This window comes from Sesamum indicum, linkage group LG1, assembly GCF_026168435.1.
Source record: "Sesamum indicum cultivar Baizhima isolate 11 linkage group LG1, ASM2616843v1, whole genome shotgun sequence".
In the NCBI taxonomy this organism is placed as follows: domain Eukaryota; kingdom Viridiplantae; phylum Streptophyta; class Magnoliopsida; order Lamiales; family Pedaliaceae; genus Sesamum; species Sesamum indicum.
In genome coordinates this window covers 5,377,183-5,387,604 of record NC_142657.1, presented here as the reverse complement: position 1 = coordinate 5,387,604, position 10,422 = coordinate 5,377,183, and the positions used below count along the sequence as shown (strand labels likewise).

The following is a 10,422-nucleotide window of genomic DNA, read 5'->3' as shown; positions in this document are numbered from 1 at the left end:
CTTTCCATAAAAATATATAGACATATAATAAATTATGGTTTTAATTAAATTCCTGTAATTTTACATTGACATTAATTACCTTAAAATTAGCAATCAATATTTTAAGATTGCCATAATTGAGTGCAAGGTTGTTGTTTTTCTTACCCGGAAAAGAAAAAAATTTGATTGCAAACCTTCCATAAAATATTAGATAAACCAGTTACCATATTTTAATGATTTATCTATATTAATTATATTGCAATCAATAAGTTATATGGGACTCCACAGGAAATCGAAAGCAGATTAGAAATTTTTAGTCTTCAATAACCCCTTCAAATCCATAAAGACACGAATAAAAAGAAAAAAAAAAAAAAAAAAAGAGAGAGAGAGAGAGAATCACATGTATTCAAGCCGGTATGAAAATTTTAATTTTTCTTGATTTTTCATATTATTCTGTATTATCTTATTTTATTTTATGAGTTCATGCATATGTGATTTTATATGTTAATTTTTTTTATTTAGTTTATATATACTATCATGCATATTTTGGACGCATCTCTTCATTCCTATTTTGATGATTTTAAACTTTTATAAATCTAATTGATATTAATAATTGTAATTTGGAGAAAATAAATTAACTTTATATTATTGATCTAATTCAAAAAAAAATTGTTAACTAATTTTCACATAATTTAAAATTTTTATAAGATAAAAGTTTAGTTATAATTAAATTGTATCCGTGCAAAGTACAGTGGACATGCTAGTTTCAACATAATTTAGAAAAATAACCAATCGTATAACAAATGTATTACACTTATGTTATAATTAATTTTACCCCGTCAAATTTAATTTGGGTAGACAAAAATTCAATTTGTGGTGTATCAAATACCCATGGTTGATAAACTAAAATGTATGATGCAACCGATTTAGCTACATCAATAATTCTCAAATACCAAGGAAATAGCACACTTCAAATTTTGAATCAAAGTATAGTTTATTTAATGTTAACCACAGATGATTGTGAAAGGAGTTCCTCCATAGACATGGATAACAAAACTCAGCGCCAACTACAAAAGTCATACATGTAAGAAAAGGAAAGAGGAATTCTAGGTGCAGGGAGTGTGTTGCACTACCAAAAACATTAAAGCTCAGATTTCTATTACAAGAATATGAGAAAATTAAATCTACGAGGCAGTGGGTGGAAGTTCTAAGGTCTCACAGCTGAACAAGAAATCATTGTCGTCCTCCCTGAAAATAAGAAGCTTTACTTTTGAATCTTGCGGAACTGTAAACAAATTAGGGTTGATATGCAAGGTATCTGGCATGCACAAGTGTTGAGCAAGTTTTACGATGTTTAGCAGATAGTCTGATTACATACAGTAAACAACCATCGTTGCAATATATCCATCCCCAGGAATACGTTAACACTAAAAAAGATGACTAAACAACATATTAATCCCTTATTGTGGGCAGAATATTCACTCCGTATACAGCAAAATTTATCTGCTATTGACAATCAGCAAATCTTAGTTATGTTGACAAATACCACTTCACAAAAATGACCCATCTCGAACCATTATCTTTTCATCATTTCTTCTAATTATAGTAGAAACAGATTCAATAGATGCAGTTTGTTGGATTTTAGCAATTATCAGTTTAGAATAACAAATGGCTGTATTTTTAGATGCAGTTGAGGAAAATGTGAACAGTTGGTTGGTAAAACATGGTGTTTTCCTTATACATGAGTATTGTTAGAAATTGGAGAGCATAAATCTTTATAAAATTCTAAGAGTGGAGAAAACTAATTTGTATAATCTTCTAACTTCAGTTCTTGACTTCTTATAAGATGATGGATACATGGATATTTATGGGTGATACCCAAGATGTATCTCACAACATTCATGAATCAAAATTAACTCAACTAATAAATTAAGTGCATGTATTGACCAAGAGTTCAAAGGTCATTCATGCATTCTCCAATATTTATACAAAACTTATTTATAAACTTTGACTAATTATTTAATTAATCTAGTTTATATTTTCAACAGCCCTTTTTAAACTAGATTCATTACTCCAAGCAAACAACGCAGCCTTTTGAAAACATCGGACTTCAACGGTTTTGTGAAGATATCAGCAACTTGATCTTGAGACTTTACATACTCGAGCTTCACTTCTTCCTTCGATATGCATTCTCGAATAAAATGATACCTAGTATCAATATGTTTGCTCCTCTCATGAAGCACCGGATTATTTGCGTGCAATTGCCTATTTGTTATCAACATAAATTTTCGTCGGACCTTCTTGGACAAATTTGAGTTTTTTCAACAAACTCCTCAACCAAATAGTGTGACAAACACACGATGTTGCAGCCACATACTCCGCTTTACATGTTGAAAGAGTCACAATAGGTTGTTTCTTTGAGTTCCACGTGAATGCTGAATTTCCCATAAAGAAAACAAATCCAGTAGTACTTTTCCGACTATCAACATCATCGGCCCAATCGCTATCACAATAGCCAACAAGCTTAAAATCTTGAGAATTACCATAGAAAATTCCATGATAAATCGTACCTTTAATATAACGAATAATCCTTTTTGCCACCTTCAAATGTGATGAAGTAGGAGCCTCCATGTACCGACTAACAAGTCCAACGCCAAAGAGAATATCCAGTCTCGTACAAGTTAAATATCTTAAACTTTCAATCAGACTTTTGAAAAATGTTGGATCAATTTTCTCACCATCTTCATAAAAGGACAGCTTTACTCCACACTCCACTGGGGTGCTCATCACTTACATTTCTTGAGAATTTCTTTCGCATATGCTTCTTGCGAAATAAATATTCCATCTTCTCGTTGCTTCACTTCGATGCCAAGATAGTAGGACATCAAACCAATATCTGTCATCTCAAATTCTTTTTACATAGCTCCCTTGAAATCATCGAACATCTTTGGATTGTTTCCTGTAAAAATCAAATCATCCACGTACAAGTATACAAGTAGTATATCACCATTTTTGCTCATCTTTACATAGAGAGCATGCTCGTATGGATATTTTTCAAAACCATTTTGTCGAAAATATTGATCAATTCGACTGTTCCATGCGCGCGGTGCTTGCTTCAAGTCGTAAAGAGCTTTCTTCAATTTTAGCACCTTGTTTTCTTGGCCTTGTACCACGTAACCTAGAGGTTGAGTAATATATACTTCTTCTTTCAAAACTCCATTTAGAAAAGTGGATTTCACATCTATTTGATGGATTTTCCAGTGATTTTGGGTTGCAAGTGAAATAATCAATCGAATTGACTCCAGACGAGCAACAGGAGCAAATACTTCGTTGTAGTCAGTTCCTGTCTTTTGCTTATACCCTTTTGCCACCAATATTGCCTTGTTTTTCTCAATCCGCCTTTTGCATTTCTCTTTATTTTGTACACCCACTTTACTCCAATGGCGTTCTTGTCTTTTGGTAATGGTACAAGCTCCCAAGTATCATTTTTTGTGATTGGTTTTATTTCTTCATCCATAGCTTTCCTCCATTTTCTTTCATGAGTAGCATCTTCATAACTTAGGAGCTCAGTTTATGCAATTAAGCAATTATGAGTAAAATCATGCAAGTTTACCTCTTCAGGAGCATCATAAATGTCTCTCAAGCTTCTAAATTACCGAGGCCCTTCACTCGAACTTGCTTCATCAACTTGTGCATTTTGTGTTGGTGGTGTTGGTGGTGGAGTGTTAGTTTCTGTCGAGTCTTCTTCTTCCTCATCATCATCAAAGAAAGTGCTATATTCAGTCTCCCTTTTTGAAGTACTCCACTCCCAAAAACCTTCTTCGTCAAATTCTACATCTCTGTTGATTACAATATTTCCAGTGATTGGATTATGCAACTTGTAGCCTTTAGAGCTTTGATCATACCCAATGAAGAGATACTTTTCACATTTATTATCAAGTTTAGTTCTTTTCACATCAGAAATATGCGTGTAGGCAATACTTCCAAACACCCTCAAGTGTGAAACACTAGGCTTGTATCCACTCCAAGCTTCTTGAGGAGTTATACCACGAACACTTTTAGTGTGACACCGATTCATCAAGTAGACATCACAAGAAACAACTTCAGCCCAATATTTATTTGGCATGTTCTTGCTTTTCAACATGCTTCTCACCATGTTGAGAATGGTACAATTCTTTCTTTCCGCCGCTCCATTTTATTGTGGTGAGTATGGAGTTGTCATGGGACGATGAATGCCATGCTCTTTACAAAAGGCTTTAAATTCATTTGATGTGAATTCTCCACCACGAACGGATCGAAGAGCTTTGATTTGATAACCACTTTGTTTCTCCACCATCAGTTTGAACCTTTTAAAGATTTCAAACACCTCCGATTTTGCCTTCAAAAAATACACCCATGCCTTTCGAGAATAATCATCAATAAAAAGTACAAAATATTTATTCTCACCAAATGATGATGGATTGATTGGTCTGCATAAATCCGAGTGTATAACCTCCAATGGATGTTGAGCCCTTGTCAAAGACTCCTTCGAAAAACTCTTTCTTGCTTGTTTGCCAAAAAGACATCCTTCACAAAGTTGATTAGGATGGTCTATGGAAGACAATTCTTTCACCATTCTTCCTTTGTTCATCAATTTCAACCCATCAAAATTTAAATGCCCAAATCTCATATTCCATAACCAAGATAGATCTTTGTAACAAGATTTCAAGCACATAGGAATACCACTTTGAATGTTAAGCAAAAATATTCCATTTTTGGTCATACGCACCTTAGCAATCATTCTCCCATTTTCATCTTTCATTGTCAAACATTTATCCTTCATTGTCAAACATTTATCCTTCAATTGAATATCGTAATTCTTCTCGAACAATTGACCCAAACTTAAAATATTACTTCTCATGGCCGACACATAAAACACATTTGAAATTAATTGTTGACTTCCATCTTTTGAACAAATCGAGATCGTACCTTTTCCCTTTACTTGGACTTTCGAAAAGTCTCCAAATGTTATATCTCCGCTTGTTGATTCATCAAGTTCCACGAACAATTTTCTTCTTCCACAAATGTGACTACTTGCACCAGAATCGAGATACCATTGATCTTCATTTTCGTTTTGATTTGTTTTGCATGCTAGAAGCAAAGTAGAATCTCCATCTTCTTTTACATTACTGCTCTCCACAAAATTATTTGTCTCCTCCAATTTATTTCTACATTCCCAAGCATAATGGCCAAGACGATGACAAGAAAAACACTCAACTTCAGATTTGTCATACCTTATTTGATTTGGCCTATTACCTCCGCAATTTCTTCCTATTCCACGGGTTCTTCCTTGATTGAAATTTTGACTCCTCTCGTTATACGAGGTATTTTTTTCACTTCATTCTCCTCTTCCATGACCATGTCCTCGACTTTCTCCTCGAGATCCTTCACGTCCTTGACCTCTATAGGATATTCCTTGATTTGTCTCCTTCAAAGATAGATTTGCCTTTAAAGCTTGTTCAACCGATTCTTGAATTGGTTTCAACATTCTTTCTTCATGAGCTTGCAATGATCCGGCAAGTTCATCAATGGTCATATTGTCTAAATCCTTAGATTCTTCGATGGCAACCACGATGTAATTAAATTTTGGATCCAATGATCTCAATATTTTTGCAACAATGTGATCATCTTTCATATCTTCTCCATATCTTTTCATTTGATTCGTGATAGCCAAAACTCTTAAAATGTAATCCGAATAGATTCGAAATCCCTCATGCGTAGAGATTCAAACTCCCCTCTCAATGTTTGAAGACGCACCTTATTTACTTTATCAACACCTTTGAAGGAAGCTTGAAGAGTTTCCCATGCTTGCTTGGAAGTAGTTGCCACAACAACTTTTTCGAACATCTTTTCATCCAAACTTTGATGGATGAGGATGAGTGCTTTTTGATCCTTCTTCTTAGCGGATGCATCATTTTCATCTACTCCATTCTCCACAGGATCCCATGCTTCATATGCTCCAAGCAAAGCCTTCATTCTTATGCACCAATTATCATAATTATCCTTGGTGAGAGATGGAACAACAAATGGAGTTCCGTTCGACATCTTCAAGCTTTGTCTCCAAACACAAATTAGCTCTGATACCAATTTGTTAGAAATTGGAGAGCATAAATCTTTATAAAATTCTAAGAGTGGAGCAAACTAATTTGTATAATCTTCTAACTTTTGTTCTTGACTTCTTACAAAATGATGGATACATGGGTATTTATAGGTGATACCCAAGATGTAACTTACACACATTCATGAATTAAAATTAACTCAACTAATAAATTAAGTGCATGTATTGACCAAGAGTTCAAAGGTCATTCATGTATTCTCCAATGTTTATCCAAAACTTATTTATGAACTTTGACTAATTATTTAATTAATTTAGTTTATATTTTCAATAAGTATATAGTTGAAACGCCTAAAAAAGATCACTTAAATTTGTAAAGCTATGAAGTCTGGTCTTAATTTTGTCTTCAGCTTTATCCCAGTTATCCCCTTTATCGGCTCTGGATAGTCCTGAAAATTTGCTTCTTTATGTTTTGCCAAAGAAGTTGGGTATAACTTACCACGAGAACATATCAACAAAATTTCAACCCCTCTCCATCCACTGAACATAGAAAGAAACGAGACTTTAGAAAGCAAAATTGAACAGGCATAGCTTGCAATAATTGTCGAACGGACAGCAGATTAACGAAAAACGTTGGAATGTGTAGAACATGTGTCAGTGTAATTTCAAAAGAAAGCATAACAGAGCATATATGTGTGACTGTTTTTTGTGTTTGTTCATTTGGTAAATGAATTGTGAGAGGTTGTGTAGGTGTAGTGAAGGACTGGAACAAATGAATATTTCCACATATATGACTCGTTGCCCCGCTATCAATAATCCAAGAGCCAGACAACATACAAGTAGAACTCGTGCTATTACCTGCGAAATTGTCTAGCTGCGCGAAATTAACCTTCAAGGGATCAAGAGGCATTTCATCATGTATCAGCCTCTGTACTTCTGTTCGAACTATATCTACAATATTTGCAGCTCCCTCCGTTTTCATAGACGCCAATTCACTAGCTGTTGCAGCTACAAATCCTCGCCCTCTGCTTCCTGTTTTTCTCCTCGAATCGTTCATTTCTTTGTATCAATCCGGCACACCATGGAATTTGAAACAAGTGTCCTTGGTCCAATTCGTTGACAATGCTCACAGAAAACATGCCTTTTATCCACGAAAGCCTTCTTCTTAAAACCTTGTGTTTTAACTTGTAAAGCGGTGCCACTATTCATTTCAAAGCCACTTACATTCATCTGCATTTGTTTTTCCATACGAATGATCATGGAATAAGCTTTAGTAACTGATCGTAGAGGTTCCAGCAACAAGATCTGGCTCCTTACCTGATCATACACCGTGTTCAATCCAACCAAGAACTGTATCAACTTATTGGAAGTAGTCATCTCTGCCATCGCCTATGCAGCCTGTGCAGACGCATTTTGGAGTAGGTGCCAAACATGTGAGTTCATCCCACAATCGTTTTAGTTTAGTGTAATACTCTATATTAACATATTTCCTTGTGTTACTTGACTAATTTCTCGCTGCCATTGATAAATCATCGGACTATTGCTCTCGCCAAACCTCGCTTCTAGTTCTAGCCAGAGTTCTCGCGAAGAACACACATACATAAATGACTCAGCCAACTCCTTCGACATACAATTTAAAAATCCAGGTGGTTACCATGGAATCTATATGATTCCACTTCTTAAAATCATCTGTATTGCCTGGTGGTCTAACTGCAGTACCATCAACAAAGTCTAATTTCATTTTTGCCGTCAAAGCTCGCTTTATTGCTCTACTCCAGGCGAAGTAATTACTTCTAGTTAGCATCGCTGAAACCATCACCATTCCAGGGTGTGATTCCATGTTTGTAATTGCATAGAATCCAAGTCTGATGTAGTATGCGCCATTCCTGTGCCTGTGTATTCAACATTCGCCATAATCGAATGCTAATGTATCGATTGTAAACAGAAACTCACAGAGACCTTCACGAAGAAGGCTCTGATACCATGATAAAAGTAGAAAACAGAGTAAAAGGAACCATCAATTCCATGAAGGAAACTCTGATTGTGTATTGCCTTCAAAGGTAGAACAAAAATCTCAGAAGTTATAGAAGAAATAAAGCAAAAATTCTGTTAAATATCAGAGTGAAGAAGACGAACAGAAAAACAGAAAAAATAACTAAATAACTAACTAAGCCACGTCACTGACAGATGGCGTACACATCAACTCAACAAACTAACTAATACAAGCGTGAATGCTTAACTAATAAAATCGCTTTTCATGAAACCCACGTCTTCTTCGGAGGGACTAAACTGCAACAAAAAATTGAACCAGGGTCCCAAGCATCATCCTCTGTTGAGCTAGCATCGGAATTCTTAGTCTCAATAGAAACAAAGGAAAATTTGGAGCAACTCTTTTACCCCTTGAATTTTTATCCTATAACTATGGAAGTAAAATGCTCACCACACCCTTCATACTATCATTATCATCATCACCATCATCACTTAAATCAAGATCTGCAAGCAACTCATCTAATGGAATAGAAGGAATATCCTCACCATCAAACATACAAACCATTTATGATGGCTGGAATTCTTTGTTGCGTAAAGGGACAGATTAAATCTTAAATCAAGGTTCTCCTCCAAATCTCTCAAGAATTCTTCATACTCTAAATTCATCTTCTCCCCATTATCTTTACCTATGGCAGTATTATCAATCTTTCATAGCTTCCAGGAACAAGGTTTCCCTTGCCTTTTCTGCCGCTTCTCTTCATAGCTCTTTTTAATAAGTATTACATCTGGGAGCACATGACCTTTGTACTTGTCCAATTCCATATCATTACTGTTGGCACCATATAACTCATAACCAAGAGCATAATCGCCGGGATTCAAAATATGTCCCAAGTGGGTCCTCACATTAAAAATCGTGTCATTCTTTCAAAATCGGATACACGAGCTACTTGGGCATCAACTAAAACATACTTTAAGCCACCAACATTGACTTAAGAAGAATAAGGTTCCACATATAATACTATGTATTCAACCAGCTGCGTACTCGACAATAAGGCCTTAAATGATGATTTCTGATACTGCTCAGCGTCCAGGAAGCTTTGGTATGTTGTTGGTCACTTTGTTGCATATTACAAGCAGTCTGAAGTTTCCAAAGATGGCAGTAAGTTTAGGTGGAAGAAAAATCAAATCCTCACGACAAATAGGGTTAATTTCAACCGAGAAAGTATACTTAGTTGTAGTTATTGCTCTTTAGATCATGAGACACAAGTTGCTTGTCATTACGACTCCTACTTGGAGTTATTTTTTCCAAGAACTCAACAAACTTTACACCATGACTCCAACCACTAAAGAAGAAATCAACGCCCTGGTCCATCTACTTAATCTTGATGGCATATTAAGCAGCGTCATGTTTAAGAATTAGCTGCTCCAGATAGAAGAAAGTGCGTCTGTGAGAAACATGCTGCCACAGTTGCACTGCAACAACCCACTGATCAGGATTCGCTTGGACCCTCGAGCAAAACTCACGCATAGGATCTTGCATAACATATTCAATGGTGTAAGCTTACTCAAGTATTGCTCCATTGAGAACCTCTTTCTGGACCCTCAACTTGACTTTAATCCTCTTGGAGTGAGGTTCAGTCCAAATGAACTCTGCATGTACCAAACGAACCTTGTTCAAGTTCTTCAACCTCTTCACATAGAAGGTCAGTAGCTCTTTGGATTCCAGCTGAGCTTTGATCTAAATCTTGGTGGTTGCAAATAAGTATCACATTCAGGCAATGGATGTTAATAACATGCTTCTGAAAACCCTATGTCATGTCTACTTCGGACCGCAGGCATTTGGCACACATGTTCGCCGCATTTGGTTGCATTAAAATACCATACTTGCAGCATAAAACACTACCAATCGTCTGTGGTTCAGTAAACATACCCGTGTCTTGCGCCATAGCTACATAATTGGAAAAAAAAAAATAATTAAGGGGATTGCATCGCATAATTTATAACAAAAAACCCTCATAGCTAAGTATCACATGACAACTGCCGATAATAACATCTAAATCGGCAAAAAATAACAGTTGCATAAAGATTACATTCAAGTCAAGGACTCAAGTGGAACCTTAATAGAATTAAACAAGCCATTTTTATTGTCATCAACAGTTCTGCTGTATCATACCAATCTACATCAGATCATTCGCATAACTTTTCTTGCTCCATCTTTTAACACAGAATAACAGAACAACATGGTACTCCCATTACTAAAAGTATCAGCAAAATCCAAAAGAATTATTAAACAATTTATTTAGTGCTTTGAACAACGACAACATAGTGACTTTAGATATCCAAACAACCAATTCAGTGTG

At 35.5% G+C, this 10,422-nt stretch overlaps 2 pseudogenes; both read right to left on the bottom strand.

The window, feature by feature from the left end:
- Nucleotides 1-4,790: 4,790 nt before the first annotated feature.
- Nucleotides 4,791-6,063, bottom strand: LOC148789371 (uncharacterized; annotated as a pseudogene).
- Nucleotides 6,064-8,492: 2,429 nt separating this feature from the next.
- LOC105157206 (uncharacterized) lies at nucleotides 8,493-10,008 on the bottom strand (annotated as a pseudogene).
- Nucleotides 10,009-10,422: the final 414 nt, after the last annotated feature.